Raw genomic sequence first — 14,113 nt, forward strand, 5'->3', positions numbered from 1 at the left:
TACACATCGTCATCGTAATAATAACATCATAACAGATCAATCACATCTCAGAATCGTCGCAGCTTCTTTCAATAATTTAAAGACCTTCAATAAAGTCATCTACCTCAAACGTACTTCAAAAATCATGATCCCTTACCAAATACATCATTCAAAGCTCTCGTAGTATCACAATGGTTCCGAAAAAATATGAACAGTTCACAAAGTACAGACAAAATACAGTTTCATAAGTGTGAAGTTATTCAACTGTGTTATTACGTAAACACTCCAGTTAAATGATCAGATAGCTGTCCAATTTATGTGTTAGAGAAATATGGTACCAACGTGTAAAATTGTATAAGCAAATACCATATTAGCTAGGGCTCCTTGTGCTTGCCAAACACATGGTACACAAAGTAAGCGTGTACCCCCCTGAGGATTAATGGAATTATACCCTCAGGTGTTACAGATTACAGCAATGGAATGATATGTATCACGGAAAACCTTTCTATCTTTGTAATTCAAAAATCTTTAAAAATAAATGTTTTAAGTACAAAATCAATCACTCAAATACGTGTACTGTAGCGCTAAACTGTGCGTCTTGTTGTCAGATAATCTCTGTGGAAGTGTCGCAGTTATCGTCCTCTGTAAGCAAAGATCTGCTGAAATCAATGTACTTACCTCATGATAAACGAAAGTGAAATGCTTTGCGTATAGATATCGTAGTTAATGTGTACCTTATGGTGATCAAGAAAGTACTATAATGTAACGTATTGTTGTGCAACGAAAAAGGCTATCTCATTGTAGCTATACCACAAAAGTTACTACTAAAACATGTTTTACTTTCCAGAAGAATTCAGAAAAACAGTGCAGATATAAAACAGAAACACCTCAAAAGCAACACTGTAAATGGTCACTCATTAGTAGCGTCGTGATAAAATCGTGTAGCTGTCACATAAACTAACCACTGTGTCGTCTTGTATCTCACAGAAAGTACTTTAAATCCAGAATGTATTTTCAAGTAAACCAAAATGTTGCATGGGACCTGTCATAGTGTACAAACATCGTCTTCTTGAATTGTAGTTTGTTGTTGCTGAACGTAAAATGATTGTGTTTTTTCCGACATGTGAGCAGATAGGCTGTATTCTGTAATGCTATTTCATGTGTATGAAATATCTGTAATACCGACGTGCATGATATTTTATTTACATACACTGATTTGAACGTCAGAGACGCTCTCAAACCATGTAATGTTGTCCATAAAACTGTAAGAAATCGGTTAACTTTTATGTTTCATTAGTATGTTTCTTTTTCTTCAGAGTTTAAAGTTATCAATTTCTCTTTATTCTGTTTCGAAATAATGAGGACATTCTGCAGTGATTGGTAGGTTGCACAGCAAAATAGTGGAAGTTTTTTCGATTTTGTGCAGGGTGCACATGTGTAGGAGATGTGAGATAAGTTAATACAACTGTCAGATGTATCGCGATAGAGCTCCAACCTATACAATTTGCTCATCTGTAATCAGCAGCAGTGCTATTTTTTTTTTCACTTCATTGGATGTCACAAAATAATAGGAGATGGGGAGGGAGAGAGAGAAAGAGAGAGAGAGAGAGAGAGAGAGAGAGAGATGTGAATTGTACTCTGCAGCTGAATGTAAAAATAACTACGTGGATGCTGTTCTATATTGATAATCTAATCGTCTGAAATGAGTGTAATACCCTCGTCCACGCGGAATGCTCTCGAACTACACCGATTTTGCTCATAAAACTAAAAGATAATGGACTGAGTCTATTTTTGTGGAAACAAGACTGTTTTATTAGCGTCACGATTGTCTTTTTTAATAGATGTTTGCTTGTAAGTGGTGCATTGATATTAGAAGAAAACGAACTATTGCACTGAAATGTTTCTCTCAGATTGTCGAGCGCCTGTGGGGCGACTGCTGGCAGTGTAGAGTGTCTTAGATGGCCACAGCTGCAGTTTTAGACAAACATCTTTATTTGAGAGAGCCGTCATTTATCTCGCTTTTTCTGTAGCCCACTGGAGTTGTGATATATTGTGTATGTGTAGCTTTTGACCGCCCAGACCACGTGCTCAGCGAAAGACGTTGCTTCTGGCACCAGCTGGCCATAGCTACAGTACCCAGCGGCAGATGGAGGCAGTGGTCTGTTGTCCCAACTAGCGGACCTAGGGAAAGCATTCTGAAGAGCTGTTGTTGTTTCAGGGGCTGATGAATACATTCACAGAACGAAGTTTCACTGTGACACCACCAGCAACAGATTCTGGAACAGACTGGAAAACGCTTCTACCCTTGCGAGAATTAGGGGAGGGGAGGGATGGAGGTAGGGTGGAGGTAGATGGAGGGAGGTAGGGGTGGTTCTGGCGTTCTTAGTGCGCTATCTCACGCTGAGGACGACACATCGTTACATCTACATGACTACTCTGCAATTAAAATTTAAGTGCTTGGCAGAGGGTTCATCGAACCACAATCATACTATCTCTCTACTATTCCACTCCCGAACAGCGAGCGGGAAAAACGAACACCTAAACCTTTCTGTTCGAGCTCTGATTTCTCTTATTTTATTTTGATGATCATTCCTACCTATGTAGGTTGGGCTCAACAAAATATTTGCGCATTCGGAAGAGAAAGTTGGTGACTGAAATTTCGTAAAAAGGTCTCGCAGCGACGAAAAACGTCTATGCTGTAATGACTTCCATCCCAACTCGTGTATCATATCTGCCACACTCTCTCCCCTATAACGTGATAATACAAAACGAGCTGCCCTTTTTTGCACCCTTTCGATGTCCTCCGTCAATCCCACCTGGTAAGGATCCCACACCGCGCAGCAATATTCTAACAGAGGACGAACGAGTGTAGTGTAAGCTGTCTCTTTAGTGGACTTGTTGCATCTTCTAAGTGTCCTGCCAATGAAACACAACCTTTGGCTCGCCTTCCCGACAATATTATCTATGTGGTCCTTCCAACTGAAGTTGTTCGTAATTTTAACACCCAGGTACTTAGTTGAATTGACAGCCTTGAGAATTGTACTATTTATCGAGTAATCGAATTCCAACGGATTTCTTTTGGAACTCATGTGGATCATCTCACACTTTTCGTTATTTAGCGTCAACTGCCACCTGACACACCATACAGCAATCTTTTCTAAATCGCTTTGCAACTGATACTGGTCTTTGGATGACCTTACTAGACGGTGGCGAGGGATTATTTTTCGATAGCTGTGTGACGTTTACAATGGGTTTTCGTAAATTTCCGATGAATGTTGCATTATGGTTCGTTGTTTGTAAGTGGGAGATCAGGGGTGGTAGTTTTTGACATTAATTTCGATGTTTTTTTCTTACGAGAGCAGTTAAGCATTTATCATTATATGTGTGTGTGAGCACCTGTGTATGTATGTATTTGAAGCATCAAGGCTGTTTTGTTTCGAATGGAGTTCAGTTGTTGGATTACATGATTTTTTTAATAATTGTTCTTCTTGATGGTCTGTTAGGCTTTCTTTTCTCAGCGGCAAGTAGACAATCCAGTGCAAACCTCTGGTGGTTCTGCTGCTAAAACTATGGCTGCAAACTTATATGTGTGTTATTTAGTAGATCTGTTAGGGTTTCTTTTCTCAATGGCATGTAGACCAGCTAGGGCAAATCTTTGTCGCTTATGCTGCTGAAACTATGATTGCTAACTTTTATCTGGCAGAGCTTTCTTCCAAGTGAGTTTCCAGTCAAATGCTGTCCCTTCCTTTTATGTCAAGTGCTCCGAACGATATGTGTGTTGCTATATGTGAAATTATGGATATGTCCCACCCCCTGCAGGTATTCATATGTAGATCGGCAGGAGACAACTCTGTGATAGTTTGCTGTCCCATCGTTACAAACTAATTGCCCTGAATGATGTATGAGTGCAAGGAGTGTGGTACAGTACTGCAAATAAATGAACTGAGAACGAAAATTTTGGAGGTGAATCGCAGGCGAGCACACGCAGAGCGTTTCACATCGATCTACAGCACTGTGATTACATTATTAGGACGTGTTGTAACACTTGCACCAACAACTAAGTTGTTTTCTTAGTGGGGCAGCTGTAGAACAGTTTAGAGTTGTATCGCTGCCTCAGTCACACACACGATCGGCAAAAAGAGAGGGTGGGGACGGCAGAACGTAGAGAGTAGATGGTGAAGTGTGGGGATGGTTAAGTGAACTCACTCTGGTGGCTCTATTGTGAACCAGGGCAGTCAGTCTTCGAACTTAGAAAATCTACATACACGACTGGAGAAAAGGGCGCAGGAGGCAGCGGAAAGTTGGGGGGGGGGGGGGGGGGGATCGTACAACGTGGGAATGTGGTGCAGTGGAGTATAAAGGTCAGCTGTAGGACGATACAGCAGTAGGATAACACCACCACAAACACATTTCCCACCAAAATAAATAAATGCAGACTGTCCCTTCCTCTCCAGCAGCTCAGCACAGGCTGAGTCTTTTTCCTGCCAACTCACAAGTGTGAAAGTGGGGGAGGGGGGATGTAAACTGCACCCTGTGGTGGTGGTATTGTCAAATAGAGCTCCAAAATTTGAAACTCCCACCATTTTTAATTTCCCACCATTTTTTTTAAATTCGTACAATTTTTTAATTTCATGCCATTTTGAATTTAATTAATTTCCATAAGTAATTGAATTAATCTGCATATCAATTTATTTGCGATGTTGCCACTTGTATGCCTCTGGGAGAGGAGATGGGAAGACCACCCAAGAAGAGCCGTCATCTAGGATAAATTTGGCAACAATGCAGACTGTGCCATCACAAAGGCAGTTACACTACTTTCAGTAGCTGCCGCTGATGCCCACTGTTCTGGCTATAAGGAGTGCTTCCACCTGGTGCAGAGGCTACAGGGAGCTTCTGATGTGGACACAAAAATGATTTCTTAAAGACAAATGTGTAAGGAACGAACTAATATCATCAGATTTAGCATTACCTTTTATTTTAATTGTGAGAAAAATCAAGTGTATTGAAAGAGGGCTAACCCTTAAGAGGTATAAACTTGCATAAAAGTTTAACACATCAAAGCATGTACTGCAATCCAAAACTGGGTGTTTGTCTTGAGGCAGTGTAATGACAGGGCGCAAATAGCAGCGTAATGGCAGTGCGCAAATACTCATATTATATTCATACAGCATTTGAGAATGAGAGCATTTAACAACTTCCAACAATCTCCGCATTTAGCTTCACACCTTTAGTAATCTTTTTCTCGATGACTCCTCCCATAAAATGATGAAAAGAAACAAGTTTATTGCTGACAACGTTTTCGCTGTTCATGCAACCAAACTTCAGCGTTACACATGGGGCTTTAATTTATTAATTTTTTCCTACTAACTATTTGCAGGCAATCCATACACTATCACTGAATATACCTGCAATGTTATATCATTGTACGACACATGGTTCAGGAGATATACATTGAGGCGCGATAAAAACTAATTTCTGGTTGAAATAGAGATCAAATTACCCAGACTATATTCATCACGAATTGTTTACAGAAGAATGGAAAAACTGGTAGAAGCCGACTGCAGGAAAGATCAGTCTGGATTCCAGAGAAATGTAGGCAATACTGACACAATGACTTATCTTAGAAGACAGTTTAAGGAAAGGCAAACCTACATTTATAGAATTTGAAGATTTAGAGGAAGCTTTTGATAATGTTGACTCAAACACTGTCTTTCAAATTTCATGAAGGTAGCAGGGGCTAATTACAGGGAGCAGAGGCTATTTACAACCTATACAGAAACCAGGCAGCTGTTATCAGAGTTGGGGTTGTGAAAGGGAAGCAGTGGTTGAGAAATGAGTCAGTCGAGATTGTAGCCCATCCTCGATGTTACTCAAAATGGTTCAAATGGCTCTGAGCACTATGGGGCTTATCTTATCATCAGTCTTAGAACTATTTAAACCTAACTAACCTAAGGACATCACACATATCCATGCCCGTGGCAGGATTCGACTGTAGCAGCAGCACGGTTGCAGACTGAAGCACCTAGAATCGTTTGGCCACAACGGCCGTCGATCTTTCTCAGTCTGCACATGGATCAAGGAGTAAAGGAAATCAAAGAAATATTTGGAGTAGGAATTAGCGCTCAGGGAGAAGAAATAAAACCTCGAGGTTTGCTAATTATATCGTAATTCTATCAGAGAGAGCAAAGTACTTGGAGGAGCAGTAGAAAAGAATGGACAGTGTGTTGGAACATCAACAAAAGCAAAACAAGGATGTGGGAATGTAGTCAAGTTAAATTAAGGGATGCTATGGGAATTAAATTACAAAACGAGATGCTTAAAGTAGTAGATGAGTTTTTTTATTTAGGCAGCAAAATAACTAATGATAGCCTTATTAGAGAGGATATAAAATGTAGACTGGCAATGCCTAGAAAAACATTTCTGAAAAAGAGAAATTTGTTAAAATCGAATATAGACTTACGTGGTAAGAAGTATTTGCCGAGAGTAGCAGTATGGAGTGTAGCCATGTATGGAAGTGAAACATGAACAAGGAACTGTTTGCACAAGAAGTGAACAGAAGCTTTTGAAATTTGTTGCTAGAGAATAATGCTGAAGATTAGATGGGTAGATCATGTAACTAATGAGATTGTACTGAACAGAACTGGGGAGACAAGAAATAAGTGTCACAACTTGACTAAAAGGAGGAATCAGTTGACAGGAAACATTCTGAGACATCAAGAAATCAGCAATTTAGTATTGGAGGGAAGTTTGGGGGAAGGCTGGAGGAGGGGAGGACTCGCCAAGGGAGATCAAGAGATGAATACAGTAAGCAGATTCAGTATGATGTAGGTTGCAGCAGTTATTCAGAGATGAAGAAGCTTGCACAGGTTATAGTGGCATGGAGAGCTGCATCAAACATGAAAATCAGAACCGAAAAAACAACATATTCATCCAGTGTTTCACAACAAGAGCACTTAGAGACTTGCAACAAACTTTAAGTATAATTTCAAACATTTACTTAGCTTTTTCTCTCTTACATGATTAAATTCAAATATGTAACACGTTACCTCATTTCTAAACTAATCAAACTTTTGAAGCTGTTTCACACATGCTACTTTCAGTCTTACAAGAGAAATTCACATTTCAAAAAATATACAAGGTTTATCGAAAGGAATCATCCGATTTAAAAAAAAAATCATAATATGTCGTTTGAGATACGTGCATGAACAACGTAATGTTGGAAAGAGCAAACTCTCGTGTTTTGCATGGTACCTGTAAGGTAGCAGCAGTGTGCGCCCAAATCACTTCTAGTAAAAATGGTGTCGGCACAACAGAAAGTGCTTCGTGTTCTACGTTTAGAGCAATGCAGGTCAGTAATAACTATTCAATGTTACTTTCGTAGTAGGTATGGTGTGAATCTTCCTAAGCTCAAAGCATTAGACGATGGCATGAACAATTTCGAGAAACAGGTTGTTTGTGTAAAGGCAAATCGCAGGGCCATCCTCGAGTGTCTAACATAGACGTCGAACGCATCCGTCATATTTTCACAAGGAATCCGCAGAAATCCGTTCTCCGTGCAGTTCGACAGCTCAACATGCTCCCGATGTTCGTTTGTTGCGTGTTGCTTCGACGTTTACACATGAAATCATATCAAGTTCAGCTACTAAAAGCTCTTCGTGAAGGTGACAAACAGCAACGTGTGGAGTTCTATAATTTCGTTCTTTGAAAGATGGAGGACAACAGTAGTCTTCCACACTTAGTGTTTATTGACGAAACAACATTCCATTTAAATGGAAAGCTGAACCGTCATAATGTGGGGATTTTGTTGTGGTCTTCAGTCCTGACACTGGTTTGATGCAGCTCTCCATGCTACTCTATCCTGTGCAAGCTTCTTCATCTCCCAGTACCCACTGCAACCCACGTCCTTCTGAATCTGCTTAGTGTAGTCATCTCTTGGTCTCCCTCTACGATTTTTACACTCTACGCTGCCCTCCAATAGTAAATTGGTAATCCCTTGAGGTCTCAGAACATGTCCTACCAACCGATCCCTTCTTCTGGTCAAGTTGTGCCACAAACTTCTCTTCTCCAAAATCCTATTCAATACTTCCTCATTAGTTATGTGATCTACCCATTTAATCTTCAGCATTCTTCTGTAGCACCACATTTCGAAAGCTTCTATTCTCTTCTTGTCCAAACTATTTATCGTCCATGTTTCACTTCCATACATGGCTACTCTCCATACAAATACTTTCAGAAATGACTTCCTGACACTTAAATCTATACTCGATGTTAACAAATTTCTCTTCTTCAGAAACGCTTTCCTTGCCATTGCCAGTCTACATTTGATATCCTCTCTACTTCGAGCATCATCAGTTATTATGCTCCCCAAATAGCAAAACTCCTTTACTACTTTAAGTGTCTCATTTCCTAATCTAATTCCTTCAGCATCACCCAACTTATTCGACTACATTCCATTATCCTCGTTTTGCTTTTGTTGATGTTCATTTTATATCCTCCTGTCAAGACACTATCCATTCTGTTCAGCTGCTCTTCCAAGTCCTTTGCTGTCCCAAACTTTCTATTTCTTCTCCATGGATTTTAATACCTACTCAAAATTTTTCTTTTGTTTCCTTTACTGTTTGCTCAATATACAGATTGAATAACATCGAGAAGAGACTACAACCCTGTCTCACTCCCTTCCCAACCACTGCTTCCCTTTCATGTCCCTCGACTCTTATAACTGCCATCTGGTTTCTCTACAAATTGTAAATAGCCTTTCGCTCCCTGTATTTTACCCCTGCCACCTTCAGAATTTGAAAGAGAGTATTCCAGTCAACATTGTCAAAAGCTTTCTCTAAGTCTACAAATGCTATAAATGTAGGTTTGCCCTTCCTTAATCTAGCTTCTAATATAAGTCGTAGGGTCAGTATTGCCTCACGTGTTCCAACATTTCTACGTAATACAAACTGATCTTCCCCAAGGTCGGCTTCTATTAGTTTTTCAATTCGTCTGTAAAGAATTCGTGTTAGTATTTTGCAGCTGTGACTTATTAAACTGATAGTTCGGTAATTTTCACATCTGTCAATACCTGCTTTCTTTGGGATTGGAATTATTATATTCTTCTTGAAGTCAGAGGTAATTTCGCCTGTCTCATACATCTTGCTCACCAGATGGTAGAGTTTTGTCAGAACTGGCACTCCCAAGGCTGTTGGTAGTGGTAGATTCATTCAGTAATTTTCCTTTTGTTGTCCAGATGTCTTCCACGACGTCATCTGCCACCATCCAAGCGTTGTCGGCTATCTTTTGCATTGAAGGTCTTCCACAGACTATTGTTTCTGACAATGGCCCACAATTCATGTCCGCAGAATTTCAGTCATTCTGCAAGGCCAATGGTATTCAACATCTGACGTCCGCGCCGTTTTCGTCACAGTCAAACGGTGCTGCTGAACGATTGGTCAGGACTTTCAAGTCACAGATGTTGAAGTTGAAAGAGTCGCATTCTCGGGAGGAAGCGTTTTTGCTCTTTTTGTCCTCGTATCGCTCTCAGCCCCGGAATGGTCTCTCGCCGGCTGAGTTGCTCCTCGGTCGCCCTCACCGAACCTTGATGTCTTTGCTCCATCCGCGCTCATCAGGTTCCTGTGCAGCGGCAGACACCTGCTTTTGCTCCAGGCGACGTTGTCTACTATCGCCACTATCGATGTTCACGGCTTTGGCTTGAAGGGCGCATTCTTCGATGCCTCGGACGCACTATGTACCTGGTTTTGGTGGCCTCTGGTGAGGTGCGTCGGCATCTCAATCAGCTGCGCCTCTGTCGTCGCACGGGATCTGAGGCTCGCCATCTGCTTTCAGCGCCGGTGCCGTCCGGTCGGCGCCCCGGGGACCCATCTACTGGCTCGCCCCTGCCCCAGGTGTTACCGACGCTGCCTTCCATTTTGCCCAATGGCAACGCGCCGCCGCCACCGCCGCCGCCGACGCCTGTTCTCCCGCCGGCGACGCCCGCAGTGGACGCGTTGCTGCAACCACCGGGCGCCTCCTGGGTCACGCGCCGCCGATCGCTTACCGTGACCAGTTGTCCTCCGACATGGGACTCTTGCCCGCTCCGGACCATATGTCGTCCTCGCCCGTCGGGTGCCCCGGCTTGATGGAGGTCGACCCTTCGGCGCCTCCTGTCTCTCTACGGGCGCATACACCGCATGTTGGCGTGCACCCTGGAGCAGGTTTTCAGGCGTTTCCTAGCTCCCCGCGGTCCGAATGGCAGGGTGCAGGTGGCACAGCCTCGCCTGTTGTTAGGCTCCCCACCTCGTCGCATACGTCAATATGCGGTCCTCCCCACGGCGGGCGGAAGCCTTATTCCACAACCGTACGCCGATTTGCGGGAGAGGAATGTGGTGCCACCGCCAGACACCACACTTGCTAGGTGGTAGCCTTTAAATCGGCCGCGGTCCGGTAGTATACGTCGGACCCGCGTGTCGCCACTATCAATGATTGCAAATCGAGCGCCAATACACGGCAGGTCTAGAGAGACTTCCTAGCATTCCCCCCCCCCCCCCCCCCCCCCCCCCCCCCAGTTGTATAGCTGACTTTGCTAGCGATGGTTCACTGACTTCTACGCTCTCATTTGCCGAGACGATAGTTAACATAGTCTTCAGCTAAGTTATTTGCTACGACCTAGTAATGCGCCAGTGTCCGTACTATTGATATTGTGAATGATGTACCATAAAAAGCGACGTTCTCCATGAATGGATTAAAGTTAAGTATTCCACCAGCTACATCCGTTTTTCTCAATTCTCATTCCCTTGTCATGTTCAAGACCTCACGCCAGCGTGCGTGATCTAAAACGCGTGCTTTTCGGCCTCCTTTAGCAATACTGGGTTGGCTCGCCTGCCAACCACAACATCAAGGAATCAGCAATTTAGTATTGGAGTGAAGTTTGAGGGGAAGGGTGAGGAGTGGGAGACTCACAGAGGGAGATCAAGAGATGGATACAGTAAGCAGATTCAGTAGGATGCAGGTTGCAGCAGTTATACGGTGATGAAGAGGCTTGCACAGGTTATAGTAGCATGGAGAGCTGCACCAAACCTGAAAATCAGAACCAAAAAAACAACCTATTCATCCAGTGTTTCACAACGAGAGCACTTAGAGATTTGCAACAAACTTTAAGCATAATTTCAAACATTTACTTAGCTTTTTCTCTCTTACATGCTTAAATTCAAATATTTAACACGTTACCTCATTTCTAAACTAATCAGACTTTTGAAGCTGTGCACACATGCTACTTTCAGTCTTACAAGAGCAATCCACATTTCAAAAAATATACAAGGTTTATCAAAAGGAACCATCCGATTTAAAAAAAAAAAATCATATGTCGTTTGAGATACGTGCATGAACAACGTAATGTTGGAAAGAGCAAACTCTCGAGTTTTGCATGGTACCTGTAAGGTAGCAGCAGTGTGCGCCCAAATCACTTCTAGTAAAAATGGTGTCTGCACAACAGAAAGCGCTTCGTGTTCTACGTTTAGCGCAATGCAGGTCAGTAATAGCTGTTCAGCGTTACTTTCGTAGTAGGTATGGTGTGGATCTTCCTAAGCACAAAGCATTAGACGATGGCATGAACAATTCCTAGAAACAGGTTGTTTGTGTAAAGGCAAATCGCAGGGCCATCCTCGAGTGTCTAACATAGACTTCGAACGCATCCGTCATATTTTCACAAGGAATCCGCAGAAATCCGTTCTCCGTGCTGCTCGACAGCTCAACATGCTCCCGATGTTCGTTTGTTGCGTGTTGCTTCGACGTTTACACATGAAATCATATCAAGTTCAGCTACTAAAAGCTCTTCGTGAAGCTGACAAACAGCAACGTATGGAGTTCTATAATAACGTTCTTTGAAAGATGGAGGACAACAGTAGTCTTTCACGCTTAGTGTTTAGTGGCGAAACAGCATTCCATTTAAATGGAAAGGTGAACCGTCATAATGTGGGGATATGGGATACATAACAACTACTAGAAGTTATACAACATGAGAGGAACTCTCTAAAATTTAAAGTTGTTTGTGAAATTTCACGGAAAAGGTGAATGGTCCATTTTTCTTTGCCGAGAAGACTGTTACACGAAGCACATATCTCGGTAGGCTTTAGAAGTTTCTTTTCCCACAGTTGGAAACAGATTCGAACGACTTCATTTACGAACATAATGGGGCATCGCCACACTGGCATCTGGAAGTGCGGGAATTTTTAAATCAAAGGATTACTGAACAATGGCGTGGTCGCACTGGACTAAATGATTCAGCCTTACATTCAGTACTGTTTTCCTGGGGGAACTCTGGGGGATGCGTACCCCTAAACGTTTTCGTCGAGAAAGTAATTTTTTTACGATATCGACAACTTGGAAGGGTACCAAAGATTTATTTCACGGACGTAAATTTTTTATTTCATTTTTTTCTCTCTATTACAACCCTCATTCTTGGTATGTTCACTCTTCCTCCATCTCCATATATTCTTCGTAGTCCTGGTAATCCACAGAATTTGGCGCTTAAAACACAGACCTCAAAGACCGCACCTTACTCTCTTACTTTACTCCTACTACTGCCTAGCAGTAAATTTTGGCCTTATTTCCCCCATAACTTACTAACGTACTAGCGTACTCTTAAGTGGTGCTCTCCACGAGTAATGGACTAAACAGATTTATTTCGGAAGTAAATGAAAGAAAAATTTGCTACTGGAGCAATTTACTCATATAGTTCAGTACCAGGGGCGATTTTAGAAGTCGGTCAAGGAGGGGGGGGGGTTAATGGGGGGGGGGGGGGGGAGGTTTGGGGGAATGGAGTATCGCTTAACAAAAGGAGAGTTGCGGTCCTCCACTGACAAATTGGTAAAGTTTAGTGTTGCTTAAAGTGGTTTTTGGTAACTGTTTTGGAGTTCAGGATAAAAAGTTTGTATTAATAAGTAATAAGACGCCCACTTTAAGTTCAATGATATTTATTGGTTTGGATAGTAAGCTATTTGTCGCTCTTATTCCTTTGTTAAAATGCGTTAGAAATAGATTGCAATCTATATTGCTACACAATTATTAAAAAAAGATTGAATCTGAAGTCATTTTATCCAGTGTAATATGATACTCCATTGGGGGGGGGGGCGGCTATAGCCCCCATAGCCCCCCCCCCTTTCCACCGCCTATTTTCAGTACTATCGACAGAAGTCGCCGATTTCCTTCTCTCTTAGCAACTTACTACGTTAGTTTCACTTACTCCAGGTTGGTGCTAGCCACCCTGAAAATTTATAGTTTTGAGCCCAGACAGCTATTTCCAACAGAAACTGATGTTTACTTTGCCATTTACGTCTTTAATCCTGTGCCTTGGCCGTGGTTGGTACAACAATGAAGCACTGTTTGATGTAGATGTGTGGAGCTTAGCGATAAAGCTTTCGCTATTTAGGCGGAAGAGAGTGTTAGTTTTCGGTTTTAACCTGGCTGGAGGTAACATTTTTCCCATGTTCTGTGCAAGTGCCACTAGCAGAAAGACTGACCATCATAAAAGAAATCCCAAGACAACTTCTCCCTCAAAATTTCGACGCTACCTCGATTCTGTGCCCTGCTGATCTAAAGGTGAAAAACGGCTGAATTGCATACTTGTTAGTGCCTGCTTTCCCTGCTTCTGTCACCTGTATTGGCACCATTCTAGCACTAAATGATCTGTTAACTGTATTTTGTCTTGTATCCACCCCTACTGCTATGTTTGCTGACTTAAATTGTAGTCCTGAAACACTGCAATATGACTGTGGACTGATTGTGGCGTCGCAACTAGTGTACGATTGCCCATTTGTCCATTAAAAGCTTTACTTCAGAATGTATGTGGGCTGCAATGTAAGCCGGTAGAGTATTATACGGTCAGTAACGGACGAGTTGTGTCCTGCACACTGACGTCACGACCATCTGTTGCAGCTGCACGTGTGAAAGCAGTGGAGTAGCGCTGGCAGCCCACTTACATTATACGAAACTAAAAATGTTAATAACTAATAAAGGAATAACCTGAGGAACGTTGTATTCGATGTACATCCTTCTGTTGTAAAAAAAAAAAAAAAAAAAAAAAAAAACAATATGTCGAAGTCTGAGATCAAAAATAGTTGTATTTTGGAAGATTGTAAAATTCCATGAAAAAAAC

This window comes from Schistocerca gregaria, chromosome X (genome assembly GCF_023897955.1).
Source record: "Schistocerca gregaria isolate iqSchGreg1 chromosome X, iqSchGreg1.2, whole genome shotgun sequence".
Classification (NCBI taxonomy): Eukaryota; Metazoa; Arthropoda; class Insecta; order Orthoptera; family Acrididae; genus Schistocerca; species Schistocerca gregaria.